The sequence below is a fragment of the Diabrotica virgifera genome, chromosome 10, assembly GCF_917563875.1.
Source record: "Diabrotica virgifera virgifera chromosome 10, PGI_DIABVI_V3a".
NCBI lineage: Eukaryota > Metazoa > Arthropoda > Insecta > Coleoptera > Chrysomelidae > Diabrotica > Diabrotica virgifera.
The window spans coordinates 27,240,082-27,262,953 of NC_065452.1; the positions used below are offsets into that span (position 1 = coordinate 27,240,082).

A 22,872-nucleotide genomic window follows, 5' to 3' on the forward strand; every position below is an offset into this window, starting at 1 on the left:
AATCCAGGCCGTAGAAGAATGTCCTGGATGAGAAATTTGAGAGAGTGGTTTGGCTGTACCACTAACGAATTGTTCAAAACAGCAGTAAATAAAATTAGAATCGCCCTAATGATATCCAATCTCCGATAGGAGAGGCACTCAAAGAAGAAGAAGCAAGCGACGTATTGTAGGACCCATATTTTTTGAAGAGATTCTAAATGCTGAAAGATACCGTCAAAAAATTTTAGCTCCATTTGTAAATCAATTGATTGATGATGAATTAACAGAAGGATATTTTCAGCAAGACGGGACTCGAATTCATACAACGCTGCAAAATTTTGAATTTTATTATGGACTTTTTCGACAATAGGGTCATAAGTTTAAATAAGCCTATTTTATTCCACCCTCGATCCTGTGATTTAACTCCCTGTTATTTTTTTCTTTGGTTACATTTAAAAAATTCTATTTTTAAAACTAGCGGACTTGGAAGATCTTAGACAAAAAATAGCGAATTATATTGAAGAATTAAACAATACTCCAAGGGTCCTAAACAATGTTATAGATTCAATGAGAAGAACAGATACGTTATGTAGAGATGTTGGTGGTGGACATATACAGCATCTTCTTTGATTTTATTTCTTATTGTTACTTATATTTTTTTTTATTTTTTTTTTTCTTTGTGAAAAAAGTTTTGTGTTAAAGGATTTGGCTGATTTTTATGTTTTACAATGTTAGTCAAAATTATTTGATAAACCAATGATACAAATCCAGATTAAAAGAAGACATACGTAATATTTGCTGGGATAGCTTTGATGAAGCTAATGTGGATCGCTCGTTATCTTTTTCGTTTAGAATGATCCAAAAAACTTAAAACAATGTTTTCCGGGGCACAATAGGTGGTTGTTGAAATATAATGCGCGCCCCGGCATAAAAATCGAATGGACGCTCAAAACTAGCAATTAGAAAACAACTGTCTAAATTGAAGTTAGACCCGATTACTCTTCCGAATCTTGAAAATGAATGTTTAAACTTCAATTTAAGCACTTGTCAACCTCATTTTAAGAAAAATGACAGGATACCTTTCTCTTTTAGAATGACCCAAAGAACGTAAAAAAATATTTTCCGGGACAAAAAACGTGAACTTTTGAATTTGCTTAAAAAATTTGTTTAAGAAATTTCCCAGCAATTTCCCCAAATATTTTCCCAGCGGTGCCTTTTGATATTTTGATATCTAGGTCAACAGAAAACTAGAATCGAGTCGCCATTTATTTCACTTATTCCCCGTTAGAGGGCGTTCTAACCTTACTCCGGTATAAATAGTTTTATTGTATACCGAGAACTACGGAAGTTTTGATTTAAATTTGTCTTCTTGCATAGCCTCCTTGACAAAAGGTAGACCTAGAAATAGCGCTATCGGGGGATGGCAGGAGACGGATTTAAGTCAAAACTAAACCGTCTATTTTTGTATTTTTACTAATGCCATACTCTGTATGAGAGTACAAAGACTCGTTTCATATAGTTTCTCTGAACCGCATTTTTGGAATATTTTCCCAGCGGTGCCTTTTGATATTTTGATATCTAGGTCAACAGAAAACTAGAATCGAGTCGCCATTTATTTAAGAAATTTCTGCCCAAAAATTTTGCCCGGCACTCTTCAGATTCGTTTAAAGGGGACATTTTTGAATAGTCCGCAAAGAAACCGAATCACAAATTTTTTCAGACGGGAGCGGCCTCACAACATGGACTAAGACTCTATTGATGATTTTATTGATGCTATTGCAGAAAACAGTTACATATTATTATGAAGATTAGTAATTCATATAAGTGCTTTTAGATATGGGGAGTATAGAAACCATTTATAAATCAATTTACATTAAATTAAATACTTAGTGTTCGTACATACGAGGGCGGTTTGCCAACGTTGACGTCGCGGTTTGCCAACGTTGACGTCGCGGTTTGCCAACGTTGACGTCGCGGTTTACCTGAAAAACCCAAACGCCGCGGTTCAAGTTACCAAAGAACAAATGCAACCGCAAGGTATCGTACACATTATGAACCACTCAACTAGATGAGGGCATTTAGCACAAAATAAATAAATTTTTAAATACAGCACCTAGGGACTTGAAGTTTTTTGCATTATGTTCAGGATGACGTCAGGAAAAAAGTCTACTATTCAAAAATGGGTGGAAATGCATTATTGCACAGTAAAGTGCATAAAATGCATCCAAAATTGCATAAATATAAAAATAAAGTCAAAAACAGTATACTAAGGAACAAAATTTATTACTTGGGTGGATTTTGGGGTCACTGAATACGATTACGCCATCAGAACTGACCCCTGGGTCACCTGGTGCCCAAGATCAGTGCAAGAGACGTCATCTTTTGGAGTTTTGATGGTTTTCGGCATTAAATCGATGCAAACGGATTACTCACGGGTTTTAGGGGTAACTAAGTACTAATATGCCATCAGAATTGGCCTCCGGAGTACCTGGTGCCCAGGGTCGCTACTAAGTATACGTCATCTTCTGGGGTTTTGAGGGTTTTCGTCATTTAATTGATGCAAATGGATTACTGGAGGGTTTTTGAGGTCGCTATTTTCGGCAAAAATTAACAACTCGCCCTGTATATTATTATAAAATGGGAGCTGACACTTTTTATTGGTCATCTGTTATTCCCCATAGGGGTCTCTATAGGAGGTAAGAGTATGTACAGTTCCTCATGACTCACCCTGTATACATACTTGAATGAAAGTAGTTTCTGTAAATCAAATAAACCAAAAAAAGTCAGGAACACCAGTTGCAATATAAAAAAATTGAATTATCAATAATTAAACGAGTGTAAAAAATACAATAATACAAGAGATACGAAAAATATTAAAGAGAAATGGGAAACATAATTTACAAAGTATTTAAATACCGAACAAACGTACAATAATATAGATAATATAAGATACAATGAAACAGACACAAGCAACAATAGATAAAGAAAGTAATAACATGATATCTTACTGAAATTACTTTATGCTTTTCCTTTTTTAAAACGTGTGTCTGTGTCTACTAAGGCAACGTTCTTTTTAATCCGGAGCCAGACAGGAAGACTGTAATTGGCACCTGTCTGTCCTCTACAATATTTCATATCCTGTCAGAAAACACTCGTCGCCTGCAATGATAATTATTGCTGTGTTAGGTCAGTAAATGAAACTGAAATACTGCGATACCGTGTAATTTTCTGTGTCACCACCGAATTGCATGAAAATTGGGATTTAGATTCCTCTTACCCTCCTCTTCACTTTCGGACTTGTGTCATTGGTTGCTTTTACTTGAGGGTGAAAACCACTCTTTCTCGGGAGTGAAAAAACATACATTCAAAATATGTCCGGAAATAGATAAACTGGCTAATTCTACGCAACTTTTGTTCTGTAGTGTTTTTTCATTCTCAACTCAATAATTTTTGAGTTATTTGCGAGCGAAAATGCTCATTTTTCAACAAAAACGAACCACGTTTTTAGACGGTTTTTCGGAAATAACTCGAAAAGTATGTATTTTACAAAAAAAAAATCCTAGCAAAAATGTAGCTTATAAAAAATCGTAAAAAATGGTGTATGTATGAAGTTTGTAGACCTAGTAGAAGCAGAGTTGTAGATCATGAAAAGTATGTTCTTAGTACCCTTTCCAGACCAAGACACCGGTATCCGACCCCGGTGTCCGGCCACCGGTTTTCAATTGCAGCAAAGCATGAGCCACTAAAATCAGCCAGACACTCAAAAGTGGCTCGTCTGTAGTCGTTGATTTAAAACAATGTTTTGCTGCCGGTGGCGGACACCGGTGTCAGACACCAGTGTCTCAGTCTGAAAGGATACTTATTTTAATAAGCACCAAAATTTTGGAATTAACCAAAAAAATTAAGCACTTTCGGGGAAAACTCATCAAAATGTTTTTAAAGTGCCTTATTTTTGTTTTTTTTTATTAAGTTTCTAGCATCAAAACTAAGCAAATTACACGCAAAATAAAGTTGGTCTCTTTTTTTTGGTAAAAAAAATCTCGAAAATCACCATCTAATTAGCATCCCAAATGAAATTAATCGTACCCGCTTTACAATTTACTTTGCTTATACATATTGTGTTTATAAATAATGATCTGTAAGTTTCACCGGTTCATAGTGCTTATTTTTGAAAGAGTTGCAGTTGAAAGGGCTTGAACGAGTCACTAATCACGAGTGTATGCAAACTTTGGACAGACAAATCTTAACCAATTGCTATCTTACAGAAAAACAAAAAAATCCGAAATATTCAAAAAAGCCAAACCTATATTTTTTTATTCTTCCAGATTTTTCGTATCACTAATACTTTTTAAAATATTTTGAAAAAGGGCATTTTTTTTAATTTCAAAAATTTTTCCTTATTTTAAAACCATTTTTTTAAATAAGCACTTTGAACCAGTGAATCACACAGATCATGTAAATAATACGTAAGTAAAGTAAATTGTAAAGAAATAACGGTTAATTTCATTTGGGATGCTAATTAGGAGTTTTACAAAAAAAAAGGATCAGCTTTATTTTGAGCGTAACTTGCTTAGTTTTGAAGATAGTAAGAAAATAATATATTAGATAAAGATTGGTAGAAATTTTGTTGGAAATAAACTTGTGTAAATCGAACATAAAAATGTTGTTCTCAAAACAATAAAACCTAAAACAACAACTTAACAATTATTAACAACAACACATTTGTTTGTCCACAGCCGCAATATTCGATAATTTTTGACAGGTGATTGGAATGCCCAATCAGAGCAAACGTATCCGCTGTCCTGGGCGTAGCACCAAAAATTAATATTTATTTTAAAAAAATTTCCCACGCCGTGGTAATTAACCGATTTTAATTTTGCAAATTGTAAATAAAAGGAACAGTGTTCTTCTATATTTAAAAAATTTCAACTTGCTATCTGCTTTATTTTCAGTCCTGCAATATTTTGAAAAAATGCATTTTTTGCGAAAGCTGGATTGCAAAATTTATTTTGAAAAATTTATTGAACCCATCTTAATAAAATTTACAGTATTGTTTTAATATATCATATCATATCTGGGTGAAATATGAAGGTCCTAAGTTTAGAATAAATGGTTGAAAAAAAGTAAAATGCGAATACTAGTATTTTTATGTTTTTTCGCAATTATTGCTATTTTGCAACAAGAGTGACAATTTTTAAAATTTTTAACCAATTCTATCTTGTAGGAAATTTAATTCCATAACTTTTATGTCAGTGCAACTTTTCTCGGAAATAAATAGTTTTCAAGTTATAATCAAAAAACGAAGAAAAAAATCGAATTTTTCCTTCATTTTTTGACATTTTGATTATTTAAACAATGTTCCGGACCTTTTTGACTGGGAGGATAACTGAATTAATATTATATGAGTTATTTTCAAGCAATTTCTGCAAAAAAATATGAGGCGCCTCTCAACATCCATCTCAAAACAGATTCGCCCTGGACTAGTTGTATTGTATATTTCATATTTGACTGTTTAACAATATTAGTAGTTAAAATGTGGACTGTCTGTGAACGAAACGGTAAAAGTTGAAAAGGTACTTTAATATAAGTTCAGTAGGTCAATTTTCTACGTTCATGCAACAAATTGAGTTGGGAAAATCCATTTATATATTAATAAAAAATGTACTTCATTAAATACTTGTTATACTGTATAATTGATTAGTACACTTTAACTATTGATGTCTTGATTTACGGTACTTTAATTTTTAATACAATGTTATATAGAAGGTCGGTATATTTAAATATAATGAATCAAATAAAAAGAAGAACAAAAATGGAACATCGTTGAATTACTTTTTTTATTTACACAAATATACCCGCATCAACCACAAGGGTTATTACTGGGCATTGTACAGTCAGTAAAAGCTTTGTCACGCACGAGAGAGAAAAACAAATAACGTCAAACAAACTAAACAGAAACAAAATAAACTTAAACACAATCCTGGATCTACACTATTGCTTATTATTTTATACGTGTTTCGAATGTCTGTGCACACTATTGTCCATCCAACTCACTACCACGCAGATCCAGAATGTAGAGGTGTGAGGATGTGACAACCCTGGGTCTACTACCAAGAGAACGATGCGAAAACTTCTAACACAAATATTCTTGGCTTACACAAATAAGGGCACTACATGACAGATTAGAGAGCACTTTGAAAATGTAAGTAGAGTCAATCTTTAACGGATTTTTTGAAGACTTCTGTCAGCAGAGATGTTGCTTCGACCCCGTCTTAATTTGCTCTGATTTGTAGGCGGGTTTCTGGTGTTTTGGGAGTCTTTCTAAACTATATATGTCTTTGAGCACACATTAACACTAAACAATGTTACTATTTACATACACATAGTTTCAAAAGTTATGCATCACCTAAAATTATGCTCATTTTCGTAATTGATTTTTTTATTAATAGAAACGGATTCCGCTATTTTTTTTTTATTTTAAATTTTTCTACGATATTTACACAGTTGGACACATGTTTAGTCAAACTTCTTTTTGGTAGTTATACCGGGTGGAAGAAAAGAAAAAATGTTTTTCTTATGTTAAGTTTGAGACACCCTGTAGGGAGGACAAGGTACAATTCTGAGTATGAATCGAAATCGTATTGTAGTCTTATGTTTTGTGAACATCTTGCTTTTTGAATGTTTCTGATATCTTTAAAAACAAAGAAAATAGACGGTTTCATTCTTTAACATGTATTTTAACTGAGACAAAAGTTTGAAACACCCTGTCAGGACTAAAAGGTACAAAGGTGGGTATACATCGAAATTATGTTGTAGTCTCATATTTTGTGAACATTTTATTTTTTTCTCTGATATCTTTATTAACGAAGAAACTAGACGGGTTTACTTTTTAATATTACGTGTTTTAACTGACGACATGCGATACGTGAGGAGACCATGTCTTATCATACACTAAGACGAAATTATTTCCTATATATGATGCGAAAGGAACAAAGTGTTCAAAGAAAGAAAATCTGTGCAATGTACCTCTCGTTATTTAAAGAGCCTTCACGTAGACACCAAATTTGTACTTACTCTCAAGGATATTCCATCCCAAAACATTACAGAGCCTCCATTAAACAATCTCGTCTCTCTTATGTTGTGCCTTGCATACCGCTCACTTCTTCTTCTTCTTAAAGTGCCTATCCGTTCCGGATGTTGGCGATCATCATGGCTATCTTGACTTTGTTTACCGCAGCGCGGAACAGTTCAGTGGTAGTCGTGTTATACCACTTATCAGTTGGAGAAGGCCGTAACGTTCTTGATTTCTCATTACATGTCCTAGATATCCTAATTTTTTTGTTTTTATGGGTATGAGAATTTCACACTCTTTCCCCATTCTACGCAGGACTTCCACATTGGTAATTCGGTCAACCCAGGATATACGTAAGATGCGCCTATAACACCACATTTCGAAAGCCTCGAGCCGATTCATAGATGCAACAGTTAGTATGCTTCCATTCCGTAGAGCAGAACTGAGAATATGTAGCATTTCAACAGACGGTATTTTGTTTTTAATGCTATGTCTCGACTGTTGAAAATGGGTCTCATTCTAACGTATGCTGCTTTCGCCCTTATTATTCGCTGTTTAATTTCTATTGAGTGGTCCCATTGGCTATTTAAATTCGTACCCAGATATGTATATTGCTCAACTCTTTCGATATTCTGTTGGTTGATTGTAAGTTGAGCGTTTAGTATTGGTTTCTTACTAATTGTCATAAATTTGGTCTTCTTTATGTTAAGAGCTAGTCTGTATCTGTTGCTGACTTCTGTTATACGATTTGTTAATATCTGTAAATCATTGAGATTATCGGCAAAAACTATGGTGTCATCTGCATATCTAATGTTATTCAACCATTCACCATTTATTAATACTCCTTTGGCACAACCGTCTAAAGCTTCCTTAAATACCCATTCAGAGTAAATATTGAATAGTAGTGGAGATAAAATACAGCCCTGTCGTACTACTGGTTCTATTGCAATTTTATCAGTTAACTGGTCTTCTATTTTGATTTTGGCCGTTTGATTGTAATAAATGTTTCTGATAATTCTTAGATCTTTGTTGTCAATTCCAATTTCTTGCATTAGAGTTATTAATTTGTCATGTTTTACTCTGTCAAATGCTTTCTGGTAATCTATAAAGCATACGTATATATCACAATTTACATCCCTGCATCTCTGAAATAGCACTTGCACAGCAAAAAGGGCCTCCCGTGTTCCCAGAACATCACGAAATCCGAATTGTGTTATTGTTAGTTGTTCCTCGCACTTTGTATAATATATTCGTTTGTGAATGACCTTTAGAAATGTTTTAAGTAAATGGCTCATAAGGCTTATAATTCTATAGTCTTCACACTTTCTCGCATTGGGTTTTTTTTTGGAAGATTTATAAAAGTTGATTCTAGCCATTTTTAAGGAATTATGCCTGTGTCATATACAGTATGTCCCTGTAAGTTGTATCCATATGGAAAACTTTTTTATTATTAATTTTACCAAAAAAAGTAATTCTTCATAAAAAGCTCTGCATGGTCCAAAACCTAAGATTCAACCATCAGATATAAAATTTTATGAATATTATACGAGGTATGTCAAAAAGTTTGAATTTCACTCAAGAGTAAAGTAACTTTATTTTTCACAATATTGAAAATTGCTATTATGAAAAGTTGTTTGGAATTAAAAACTATATTCTAATATGCAATTACATCCTTCTAATTGAAATATTTTTTTGAAAAATTATGGATAACTAACATTATTTTCAGTTATTTCAATTCTGATAACTCTTTTATTATTAATTTTACGAAAAAAAGTGATTCTTAATAAAAAGTTCTGCATGGTCTGAAACCTAAAATACAACCATCTTATGTCAAATTTTATCAATTTTATGTAAGGTATGTCAAAAAATATGAATTTGGCTCAAGAGTAAAATACCTTTATTTTTCACAATATCGAAAATTGTTATTATGAAAAGTTATTAAGAATTAAAAACCATGTTTCAGTATGTAATTACATCCTTCTTATTGAAATATTTTAAACTATAAAGGTACTTTACTTTTGATCTAAATTTATCTTTTTTGACACACCTCGTATAAAATTGACATAAGATGGTTGTATTTTAGGTTTTAGAGTATTTTAGACCATGCAGAACTTTTTATTACGAATCACTTTTTTCGTAAGATTAATAATAAAAGAGTTATTAGAATTAAAATTACTGAAAATAATGTTAGTTATCCATAATTTTTAAAAATAATACCTCGTATAATATTCATAAAATTTGATATCTGATGGTTGAATCTTAGGTTTTGGACCATTCAGAGCTTTTTATAAAGAATAACTTTTTTTCGTAAAAATAATAATAAAAAAGTTTTCCATATGGATACAACTTACAGGGACATACTGTATATATTGTTAAATGTTTTTGTCAACTATTTTATGCCGTCGTAGTCCATAAGTTTTAAGAATTCGGAATGAAAATGATCAGGGCCTACTACTGCTTTACCATCTTTGGTACTTTTGATGGCATACGTTACTTCTTCAACTGTAAGTGGAGGTCCAGATTCGCAATTGGTGTTTGTTATGATGCCAGTGTTACTTCGTATATCTTGAAAAGTTTTTTCCACGTATTTAATCCAAATATCCCTTTTCTGATCTATTTCCAATACTATGTTTCCCTGATTATCTGTCAGAAATCCAGTGTTCTTGTGTTTATATAAGCCTGCAGCTTCTTTGATCTTTTTATGGAGGTTAAACGAATCATGTTTTTGTTGTAATAACTCTATCTCTGTACATTTCGAGCTTAGCCAATTTTCTTTTGCTATTTTAATAGCCCTTTTAATTTCGTTACCTATTTATTTTGTTGTAGTTATTCTTATTATATTTAGCCTTTATTCTGTTTTCAATCATACATAGAATCTCCTCTGTCATCCATTCTTTTTTCTTTGTTCTTTCAGGTCTTAAGTATTTCTCTGATATTTCTTGACTTACCTTGTGTATCTTTTCTAGTTCTAACTCTGTGCTATCTATTTCTGTATGAACCCACGTTTATTATTTTAGGCGTTTTTGTACCTTTTCTTTTACTGTTTTATTTTTCAGTTGATTAATATCGTATTTCCGAATTTTTGGTCTTTGAATTTTCTTTAAACTAAGTTTCATTTTGGCGACAAGTGGATTGTGATCCGATTTTATGTCGGATCCTGGGTACGTTTTTACAGATGTTATAGAGTTTCGAAATCGTTTGTTGACAAGGATATAGTCTATTTGATTTCTTACTGTGTGATCTGGCGTATCCTGAGGAGATTTCCACGTATACAGTCGTCTTGGAGAAAGATCATAAAAGGTGTTTGTGACTTCGAGCTGTTCTTCAGTTGCAAATTCAATCAAACGGTCTCCACGTTCGTTACGTTCCCCTAGCCCAAAGGATCCTACTAAATTTCCACTTTGTCCTTTGCCAACTTTGGCATTAAAGTCGCCCATTATTAGTAGTATTTCGTTTTTCCGAATCCTTTTGACAATATTAGTAAGGTCACTGTAAAATTCTTCTATAATTTCTTCTGGGGCGTCCGCTGTAGGAGCGTACACTTGAATAATATTTGTTCTTATGGGAGTTGTGCTTAGCTGAACTAAGAGCATTCTTTCTGACACAGGTACAAAGTGATTGACATAGTTGGCAATTGTAGTATTAATAATTAGGCCCACTCCATTTACATGTTCGTTTTTAAGATTTCCGGAGTAGAATATTTTGTGGTCGCTATTTTACCGCTCACTTAGTCGACAAATAACTCTTAAAATGTCGACCAGAATTGTTAAGTTATGTGCCTTTCTGTTTTTAAAGTTTTTTTAACTGTTAATTTAGTTTTGTTTCAGTTATAAGATGTGATGTTAATAAAATCTTCTATTTTCATTGTTTCTAAAAATATCAGGGACATTCAAAAACAAAATGTTCACAAAACATAAGACTACAATACGATTTCGATGTATACCCATACTTATACCTTGTCCTCCCTACAGGTTGTCTCAAACTTATATTACCCTTAATATTTTTTTCATTTTCATCAGTTATTATATTTGATAATTCATTTATGATCTTAGCCGAATATATTTCTGATTCTTTTTTTTTAAGTTTGCTAGTGGTTCTATATTTTTCTGTTGTTGTGATGGGATGTTTATTAGAAGCACACATTACTATTGGTCTGATTGTTAACTTTTAATTTTTTCTTCCCATAAACTTTTATCGTTTGAATAATACACACTCACTGGTACAAAAAACTGGCACCCCTTGAATTTTTGATAAAATTGTCAAAGCACACTTTATTTTTTATTGTAACTTGTATCTACGATTGGCATGCTATGAAAGAGTGTTTCAAGGTATGTTCTAAAAAGAAAATGCATACAAAAAACTTGTGTTTAAGGAAAACTATACAAACTTACAAAGGACACTCAAATTCAATAAAATTTACATGAATAGATGCGTCCCGAAATTTCAATAATTAATTTGATATTGCGCCAACTCTGAATTTGGCTTAATTAGGGCGTTAATTGTAATTAAAGTTTATCGAAATCGCATTTAGAAGTCCATAAAACTGGCATTCATAAATAATATTAGTCTAGCGGCTATTAAAACAGTTTATTCACTATTAGCTTAAGCCGATTAGAGGCGGTACAACTAACCAAATTATACCTACTTTATTATCAATAATAATAGAAAAAATAAGAGTAAGCTTCTGCCTTAATCCCTCAGAAAGATTTATGGAGTAATCGCATCACATGATCATTTTTCTCTCTTTGCCACACGTACATTCCCATTTGATTTTAGATTAATTTTTATCAATTTACGCTCTTGTTAATCAAAACACAGAGTTGGCGCAATGGTATCAAATTATTGAAATTTCAGGACGCATCTATTCATGTAAATTTTATTTCATTTGAGTGACATTCTATTTTCCATAAGATGTGTGCGGTGTCCTTTATACAACAACAAAAAAATAAAATAACACATTGGTATCTATTCAATTACTTTAGTGTTACAAAGAGCTGCGCACTTTCAATTCTTTTTATTATGATATTTTATATTTTTGCTTATTGATGTCAAAAGTATTTAGTATATTGTGCTTGTATCAATTATTGATGTTGTTTTGAAGCTATTTCCTTGTGGTATTTTTATAATTAACCATTTAGATGGGAAATAAGCCTCAATTAAATTGAAAAAAATAATTTTATTAACGTTTCGACGCCCAAATCGGGTGTCGTTGTCAAAATACAAAATACTACTAAATTAAACAAAAATGTGGTTGTTTAGTAAAAAATTCTTCTAATAATTTATTTAATCTAACTCATTTATATCGGCAATTCAGACATATATTATACATTTTAAAGTAGAAGACTTTAAAATGATATTGCCAATATTTATGAGTTGCGTTCCTGGGACCACTTTACTGAAAGATAGTTCATTCGATTACATGAAATCAACCCCAACCCAAGAATATCCGTCACAAAAATATCATAGCATGTGATCTGTCTTTAAAAAGACAACCCAATGCAACGGTGACAGTAAAATTCTCGCGTTAGAGATTCCATAGTAAATCACGAGGGAAAACCAGGAAAAAAACCTCGTGATACTATCCCGACATCGTAAGTATTTGGTCTTACATTTAGTTTACTCTCAAAACTAATACCAAATTCTGACTTTAATATATGTATGTTGTATAAATTATAAATAATATTAATAATACATAGATATATAAGTAATACTAAAATATAAAATATGTACTAACTCGATATGTTATTGACTTATTAATCGTGGTATTTTCTTTCTATTTACTTTCAGTATGGGTAACCACATCCTACCCATTCTACCGAGGAATTTGCGACACAATTGGTTTCATTTAGCGTAATTAGAGCCGCTTTTTTGATTTTTCTCTTTTTACTATCTGTTTCTTTCAGGACTATACTTGAATGTCTCCACTGAACTCTATGTTCGTTATCCCATGCGTGTTGACATATTTGAGATCTATCAAATTCTCTATTTTTAATATAAGACTGATGTTCACTTATTCTAACGTTTAATGGTCTTGGACGTTTCACCTAAATAAAATTATCGCATTCACAAGGTATTTTATAAATGCAATTCTTTGTTCTTTCTTGTTCATTGTTAGGTTTAGTTTTAGAAGATAGAATATATCTCAATGTGTTTGTTGTTTTGAATGTTGTTGAAATGTTGAATTTATTTCCTATTGTTTTAAGTTTCTCGGATAGTCCTTTGTAGTAAGTTTGTAACTTTTAGTACATGTAGTACTAATGATTTAGTAATGATTTTTGACTAATTTTTTAATGAATTTGCCGAAAACTCCCGAAGACTAGGTAAACAGTAGGTACCCTGGGCACCAGGTATTCCTGAGATCACTTCCGATGTCATACTCGTCATTAGCGACCTCAAAAATCCCCCGAGTAATGATTTTTGACAAGTTTTTTAATAAATTTTTTTGCCGAAAACTCCACAAGACGAGGTAAACAGTAGGTACCCTGGGCATCCAGTCCAGGTACTCCGTAGATCACTTCCGATGTCATATTCGTCGTTAGTGACCCTAAAAACCCCCCGAGTATTGATTTTGATTAATTTTTTTATGAATTTTAATGACGAGGTAAACAGTAGGTACTCTTGGCACCAGGTACTCCGGAGATCACTTACGACGTCATATTCGTTTTCAGCGACCCCAAAAACCCCAGAGTAACAAAATTGAACTCATTTCCGCCGATAATTGACGAGTCCTGAATTCTTTTTATTGTCTGTTTGAGATGCACTTTAAGAATGCATTTTTTGTATGCAGTTTTTCAATATTATATTATGGCTGTGGGTCACAAAGTTTCCTGGTGCATTCACGAATCGAATGCAAAAAGAATTATGTATTAAGATCCGTCTTGTTTTTTTTTTCGGAGATTCAATGCTTTATTGCTTCAACTATTAACAGTATGCCCAACAGAATGAATGGCGTTTTATAGGCACGTTAAGATATTAAGACGAGCTACTAATTATTAATTTGTATAGGTTTCCTTGTTATTTTTATATTGTATGAATTTTGTTATTTTATTTTTTGTATTCGTTTTTTGTAAGTTTGTATAGTTTAATTATTTTTATAAAAGTTTTTCGTACGCATTTCCTTTCTAAAATATACCTTACTACCTTCTATCAGAGCATGCCAATCATCGAAAAAAGTTACAATAAAAAATAAAGTGTGTTTTGACACTTTTATCAAAAACTCAAGGGGTGCCCGTTTTTCGTGCCGGTGAGTGTACCTGTATTAAAACACTAATTTACATATGCGTATACTTAATACACTATCTTTTGGTTTATATCAGTGCTTTCCAGAATTTTAAAATTAGCATTTTTATTATGTTGTAGGCAGATCTAATCAAGTATGTACTATAAAATAGACGGAGAGCTAGAGCCGAAAAATCATCGTTATAAGTAATATGGAGTTTTTCCCGTGAAATGTGTCCATTGTATATTGACAATTATGTCACCTTTCAGGCTGACACCTCAGTGGATATAGGAAGTAGCAATAAGGGATGAAAGGGGAAAGTTAGTGCAGTCTTTAAAGGTTTTTTCCTCTTATTTTGTTAAACCTTCATCGATTTGAATGAAAATTGGTGGCTAGTTAGAGCATACCTCAAGAAACAAAACTGATTTGGTGCCAACTTGCACTTTTACCCTTGGGGTGGATACTACCCCTTCCCGGGGGTGAAAACTATTTTATTAAAAATAACTCCACAAATCGATAGAGGGACAAATTTTAAGTACAATTTGTTATATCATGTTATTAAAATAAATCAAAACTTTTTGAGTTATTAAAGATCGAAGATTTGTCTATTTAAGAGCACATGCGTGAAGTTACGGATGATAAAAAACATATTAATTAATTGTATGTTAGTAAAATATTATTTTTATATTATTTTGATATTTAATTGAATTTTTTCTATCAATATAAATTGAATATGTCCAGAAACTGGGGGTGTCCAATAATGGGTACATTTGACATATTCAAATACATTTTTGCTTAATTTATAATATCGAAATAATTAAAAATAATATGTTATTAACATACAATTAATTAATATGTCATTTTTTTCATCCGTAACTTCACGCATGTGCTCTTAAATAGAGAAATCTTTGATTTTTAATAACTCAAAAAGTATTGATTTATTTTAATAACATTATATAACAAATTTTACTTAAAATTTGTCCCTCTATCGATTTGTGGGGTTATTTTTAATAAAATAGTTTTTACCACCAAGAAGGGGTGGTACCCGCCCCCAGGGTAAAAGTGCAAGTTGGCACCAAATCAGTTTTATTTCTTGAGGTATGCTCTAACTAGTCACCAATTTTCATGCAAATCGATGGAGGTTTAACAAAATAGGAGGTGAAAACCTTTAATGACTTTCCTCTTTCATCCCTAATTGCTACTTCCTGTATCCACTGAGGTGTCAGCCTGAAAGGGGTCATAATTATTAATATACAATAGACACATTTCACATGCCAAACTCCATATTACTTATGACGATGATTTTTCGGCTCTAGCCCTTAGACTAAAATAAAACAGAATCTTAAATTTAAGTATTATGTTTCTATGAATTTTAAATATGTAAAAAATGTTTCGTTAGCCTACCAAAACTAGATTTTAAATACCTCTTCAAAATTACATTCCAATACTATACAACACTACATATTATATGGATCTTTTAGCATACTTTTATACATTTTAGATAAGTAGGAGTACAGTCCACTCGTCAGAGACAAAAATGCTACTAAAGCTCTAAAAATCATACGAATTAACTGAGTTTTGATAAAAATGTCAATTTTGGGACCCCAAAAAAGATGCAAAAAGTTTGCCTCTCTTACCTCACCCATGGTCTTCCACCAAAAACACAGGGGGGGGGGAAATATGGTAAACATTGATTTACCAAGAATCTGTACACCGTAGAAAAAAGTTTCAAATAAAAAATGTAGCTGAGGTAATTTTTAACTAAAATATTTATTAGCACCCCACGGTCTGAGCTGGTTAAGTGCTCTATACTATACAATTCGAGAAAAATGTACAATCACCTGCCATCTAACATCAAATCTATTGCAGCATTTCTCGCTTTTCGCAAGGCCTTGAAAGCTTATTTGCTGGAGAGAGCTTTTTATACAGTGAATGACTTTTTGATAAACGATTTGAATTCAGCAAATTGACTTGCAGGATTATTACTTTCGAGTACTTTTATACATATTTGCAGCGGCATAGAACTTTTGATTTACTTTCCCTTTTCCTCGTTCGCCTTCTTTTTGCTCTGACGTTGTGTACATATTGTTTGCAAAATTATAAAATTTTTTAATGTGTACTTAATAACTATAAAATTATATTAAGTAGTATAACTCACGCCATTTACTTGGTGTCTGTTTCTGTTTTTGTTTTGTTTGTAGTTTTTTATTATTTTTTGTTTTTTATTGTATTTTTTATTTTGTATAAGCTTTGTCCACAAATTGGTAAAATTTTTTGACAATAAAGCATACCTTACTTATTGAAAAATGATTCATTATTTAAAAACCGTTAAGGATATCTGTGAATATCGCATTACTCTGAAATAAAATTTGTCATAATAATTTTAGGTATCTACATTTTTGTTTATGCTTAAAAACAAAATATGTAGACTAGATATAAATATAATAGGTAAGCAGTTTTGACTATAGAAAAATGCACTCATGAAAATAATGCGTTGTTGGTGTGGTAGTTGGTAGTAATTTATTACACAGTTAAAATCATAATTGGAGATATTACTAATATTTTAAATACATTGAAGATATAAAACTAAAAATTTAACGGAGGGATCATTAAACAATAATTCTGATATTATTTTAAATATATTATATTGTGAAGCATGCAAACAATGTAATAAATGTAAAGAGCATGAGAGGAGCCGACTGTAACTCTGACCACTACCTGGTGAGAGCAGAATATAAAATCGAGCATAACATAAAGGGAAACAATAAAACAACAGAAAAAATTGGAAAACAATTTAACATAGGACTACTAAAAGATAACAACACACAGAAGAAGTATGAACAGAGAATAACCAACAGACTAATCAGGGAACAAGAAACGTCAAGCCCAGACAAACAATGGCAAAATATCAAAGAAGCAATATTGGACACAAGTAAAGCAATCCTAGCGAAAACCAAAAGAAAACACAAAACAAAAGATTGGTATGATGAAGAATGTCAAGAAGTAGCAGAAGCAATAAGAAAAGTAAGACTCAAAAATCTCACAAATGACGAAGAAAGCACTAGAGAAGAATACAGAGAATTGAGAAAAATCATGAAAAGAAAATGTAGAAGCAAAAAGAGAAAATACAACGAGAACAAACTGAAAGAAATAGAAGAAAAATTTCAAAAAAAAGAAATAAGATCATTCTACCAGGAAGCAAAAAAAAATGGAAAGAGGATATCAAAAAAACAACCCATATATGAGAGATGATAAAGGGATGTTGCTAAATGAGCCTGAAAAAATAATGGAAAACTGGCAAAACTATTTCACAGAACTGCTAAATAAGAGCGAAGTACAAAAGGAAACAAACCATGAAATTGAAGATGATCAGATAGCAATAGAAATACCCACAGAACAAGAAATAAAGAACGAAATAAAGAGCTTGAAAAATAACAAAAGCCCAGGAATAACAGAAATATCGGCCGAAATGATAAAATCAGGAGGGAAAAGACTACAGAAAGAGATATATGACCTGATAAAAAGAATATGGGAAGTAGAAAAAATGCCAGAAGAGTGGACCATAGCAAGAATATGACATATACATAAAAAAGGTGATAGAATGCGATGCGAAAACTACAGAGGCATCGCACTATTAGAAATAGTTTACAAAATCCTGGCACAAAGTATAAGAAAAAGGCTAAGTCATTATTCGGAAAAAATACTGGGGGAATACCAGGCAGGTTTTAGAAACAACAGATCAACGACTGACCAAATATTTGCCTTAAAAGAAATACAGACTACCTGTTACGAACATAAAACAGTACTATATGCTTTGTTCATAGACTTTAAGCAGGCTTACGACACAGTAAATAGACAGCAGATGTACGAACTGATGAAAGAATTGGGGATACCAAGTAAAATTGTCAGGATGATAAAGATGACGATGGAAAACACAACAAACGAAATAGCTTGGAAAGGGTATACATCCAAAAAGTTTGAAACCAAGGAAGGATTACGACAAGGAGACCCACTATCAACAATGGCATTCAATCTAACATTGGAAGGAATAATCAGGAAAAGCAGAATAAACATGCAAGAAACGATATTTAAAAACGGCCACCAATGCATAGCATTTGCAGATGATCTGACGCTATTAGCAACAAGCAAAAAAGAACTACAAAAGTTAATGAAAAACATAATAACAGAAGCCAAAAAATTCGGACTTAAAATAAATGAAGAAAAGACAAAATATATGATAATGGGAGAGATCCAAAAAGAAAAAGAGAATAACATCATAGTACAAATAGATGGAGAAAAAACATACTCGTTTAAAAGAGCCAAAGAAATTATTTACCTGGGAGCCAAAATAGATGAAAATGGTCATGAAGAAGGGGAGATAAAGGCAAGAATAGCTAAAGGAAATAAAAAATATGGAGCATTACGCACATTATTGAAATCCAAATACGTATCAAGAAAAACAAAAATAAGAATTTATAAGACTGTTATCAGACCTACAGTAACATACGCAAGCGAAACATGGGTGCTCAAAAAGTCAGAAACAGACCTGTTAGAAAGATGGGAGAGAAAAATGCAAAGAGCAATATATGGAGGTGTGAAAATAGAAGGTCAGTGGAGAAGAAGAACCAATAAAGAATTGGAAGAACTATATCAAGAGCCAACGATTACGACGACGATCAAAGCACAGAGAATACGATACTTGGGGCACATAGAGAGAATGGGAAGTAAACGAATGCCAAAAATGGTACTTTCACGAAGACCAATACAAAAGAGGAGGAAAGGCAGGCCAAGGAAAAGATGGAAGGACAGTGTATATGAAGACTTGAAGAAAAGTAACATTGAGAGGTGGAAAGAACTAGCATTGGACAGAAGGAGATGGAGAGAGGTTGTGAAGGAGTGTATAAAAAGACTGAAGTGTATTTAAATAAAATTTATAAGTTATGTAAGTTATATTAAGTTATTTACTATATTATTTATGTAATCAGAAATGTAAACATTTTAGCCCTAGGCCTACAAGGCCTGTTGCGCTTAATAAATAAATATTATATTGTGTGCAGAAATAAAATATTCAGTATAAGATATCTTTTTATGCGCCCTATTATGATCAAATTCGATGTTTTCGAAAGTCATGCCGCTACGAGTACTAGGGAGATGTTAGGTATTTAAAACGTTACAAGTACGGAAATAACGATTTAAAGTTTCCTACTCAATTCAGTACAAGAATCAGATATTTACATCAGTATTTTGTAATCAGTATTTGTACTCAGTACCACTGAGAACCAGTATCAAAAGTAACCGTTATACTTCCGCATTGATTTTGCCCGTCTCTATTCGTTACGGCGACAGACAACGGTTCGGTTGGCTTGTGTTCAATATGCGGTGTGCTAGAAAAATAACTGCACGGGTCACCCGTCCCGCCGGCGCAGGTTGTGTCTCGCTTAGGTTCAATTTGCGCCGGGCCTAATAACAGCGCACAGGTGAAATTTGGACAGGCCCGTTTAAATACGAAGGATTATTTGCTCAGGAATTACAACATCCTGACGATATTGCTGCACAATTCTCGCCGTGTGTGGCCTGGCATTATCTTGCCTAAGCATGAAATTATCCCCAATAAATGATGCAAATGGCACGACATGCTCTTCTAAAATGTCTGTAATATACTTGCCTGATATAAAGTCACCCGCGAATGCCCGCGATCTATTCCAACTAACTATGTACGAGCCTCCAATTTAATCCCACCCCAAACCATTACCGAGCCGCCACCATAATATACAATCCCGACGGTGTTACACTGTGCTTAACGTTCCCCAGGGCTTCTGTACACTCTGTTCCGACTGCCATCAGAAAAAAGACAGTAACCTGCATTCATCGGTGAACCATGTTCAACATGTTCACGAGAAAAATGCAATATTTTTCTTCTATGGTCTCTGGTTCATAATGGGCCAGTGTGGCAGTGGGTGCCCTTCCAGGGCGTAGGTCGTTTTCGGCAAGTCTTCTTATCGTATTTTGGCTGATTCTAAAGTTATAACAATCCAAAAATTTATTTTGTAGAGAAGTACTTTTAACAAACTTTGTCTGAGTGTACGACGTGCCAAAAACCGGTCTTAAATTAGGAGTTCTAACCCTTCTACGGCCTTGACCGGATCTTCTGAAGTTACTTCCAGTAACAGAAAAAAGTGTTAACACTCTTGCAATGGTTGACCGAAGTGACGTTAAAACGTTCAGCGAGTTCTACTTGACTGTATCCTTCTTCGCAAAGAGTAACAATTCTAATACATGTATTAGCAGTCACTTACTGACAAATTTCGATTTTCTTGCTGCTGGTGGTTCATGGTAAAGGAAAAAACACTTAATGAACTTAAAAAACGCCTTTAAACGTTCAGCACAACGTATTCCAACATAACTAAATTCAAATTAAAATGAAGTACAATTAGCAAGTTTTTAACTTTTTGGCAAAAAATGATAAAAACATCAGCGTTTTTTACCGTTTTTTCGATAAATTTTACAATATACCGGAGGCAACAATAATATATTACGACAAAAATCGAAACATTAAAATGATTTGATTTACCAGGGTTTTTAAAATTATGCGTTGTGGGGCAGTGGGTGCCCTTCCAGGGTGTAGGTCGTTTTCGGCAAGTCTTCTTATCGTATTTTGGCTGATTCTAAAGTTATAACAATCCAAAAATTCATTTTGTAGAGAAGTACTTTTAACAAACTTTGTCTGAGTGTACGACGTGCCAAAAACCGGTCTTGATTAGGAGTTCTAACCCTTCTATGGCCCTGACCGGATCTTCTCAAGTTACTTTCAGTAACAGAAAAACGTGTTAACACTCTTGCACTGGTTGACCGAAGTGACGTTAAAACGTTCAGCGAGTTCTACTTGACTGTATCCTTCTTCGCGAAGAGTAACAATTCTAATACATGTATTAGCAGTCACTTACTGACAAATTTCGATTTTCTTGCTGCTGGTGGTTCATGGTAAAGGAAAAAACACTTAATGAACTTAAAAAACGCCTTTAAACGTTCAGCACAACGTATTCCAACACAACTAAATTCAAATTAAAATGAAGTACAATTAGCAAGTTTTTAACTTTTTGGCAAAAAATGATAAAAACATCAACGTTTTTTACCGTTTTTTCGATAAATTTTACAATATACCGGAAGTAACAATAATATATTACGACAAAAATCGAAACATTAAAATTATTTGATTTACCAGGGTTTTTAAAATTATGCCTTCATTTTTGGGCTCAGTGTATATAAAATGTTCTACTTCTTTTCCGAGAACGGTTCATTCTACACAAAAATTGATAATAAACATTTTTGTTTAAAATTCTTTCCGCTATATTTTTCTTGTTTCGGTTACGCAGACGAGCCATACCCAATATTGACAGCCCAAGATAAAGATAGTCTGCAGAGATTAGTCCACAGATTTAGTAATCAGCAACGAACCAATCAGATGTAAAATAGAAATTGATGGCATCTCAAATTCCACGGCAGAATGCAATTCACATTTAAAGAAGAAGACAACAAAAAGACAATGCACATGTTATTAAGTTAACAAAATATCGAGGATCAAAGCTCAAAAATACTGACAATAGCATTTTAAAATCTTCTACTTTGAAAAAAAAACTCTGAACTTGGCAAATGTTCTAGGTTGGACTTCCTTCTTCTGATGTCGTGCATTTCTGCGTAGGCGTTCTCCGTACATTGTATTGTCAGGTGAGATGTTCGATAATCAGGATTAAATAATTCTGTTTTGAGCAGCATTGCGAAGCATTTCATAGCTCTGGATTCCTGTCCATTGGCGAATATTACGCAGCCATGACATCTTTTTACGTCCCAGACCCCTCTTACCCTCTATCTCCCCTTCGAGTATCAGTTGCTGAAAAGTGTATCGTTCTCCTCGTAATTTACTTATAATATTTTGGGAGACTCCCATGCGCTCAACTATATTAGTTTGTCGCATGCCACATTGAAGAAAGCCTAGAAACTTATTTATCTCATCCAAAGTTAAATAACGTCGTTCTATGATAAAATATATTTTCAATGTACTAAGTAAACAAAAACTTTATAGCATAAACAAAATCGAAATTAACAGAATATTTACTGCAGTGTAAAACCTATACTCGTAGTTTGTTCCTATCAGTGGCGTACTGATAAACCAGCGGGCCCTAGTTCCAGTTGGGATGCGGGCCCGCCCTCCCAATAAAAACGCACATTGTATATAAAAAATGTTTAATAAACATTAAATATAAATCATCATATCATAAAATACCTATATCATATATTTATAAAAACTCAAGGTAATTATAGGCCATATACTCACGGTTCTTGCTTTTAAAGAACCGCTCGGATTAAGATGAAATTTGGCATACCCGTAGCTAAAGTGTCAGACAAAAAAAGTGATACCTATTTTGCCCTGGGGTGACTTACACCCCTTCTCGGGGGTGAAAAACATACGTTCAAGATAAGTCCTGAATTGGATAACCTCTTTAATTCCTAATTAACACTTAAAAATTATTGGTGACACTTCTTCTTTACGTGCCATCTCCGCAACGAAGGTTGGCAATCATCATTGCTATTCTAACTTTTGACA

General features: G+C 33.0%; 1 protein-coding gene and 1 long non-coding RNA gene across 4 annotated transcripts in view; one reads left to right on the forward strand and one right to left on the reverse strand.

Moving 5' to 3' along the window:
* The window catches only part of LOC126893306 (uncharacterized), a 217,402-nt gene extending 201,072 nt beyond the window's left edge, over positions 1-16,330 (reverse strand). The window contains exon 1 of the long non-coding RNA XR_007701130.1: positions 16,112-16,330. This is a non-coding gene — a long non-coding RNA (uncharacterized LOC126893306). The remainder of the gene's footprint in view (positions 1-16,111) is intronic.
* Positions 1-22,872, forward strand: part of LOC114346485 (tyrosine-protein phosphatase non-receptor type 13-like) — a 203,535-nt gene that overhangs the window by 29,752 nt on the left and 150,911 nt on the right. The gene's annotated exons all lie outside the window — the stretch shown is intronic.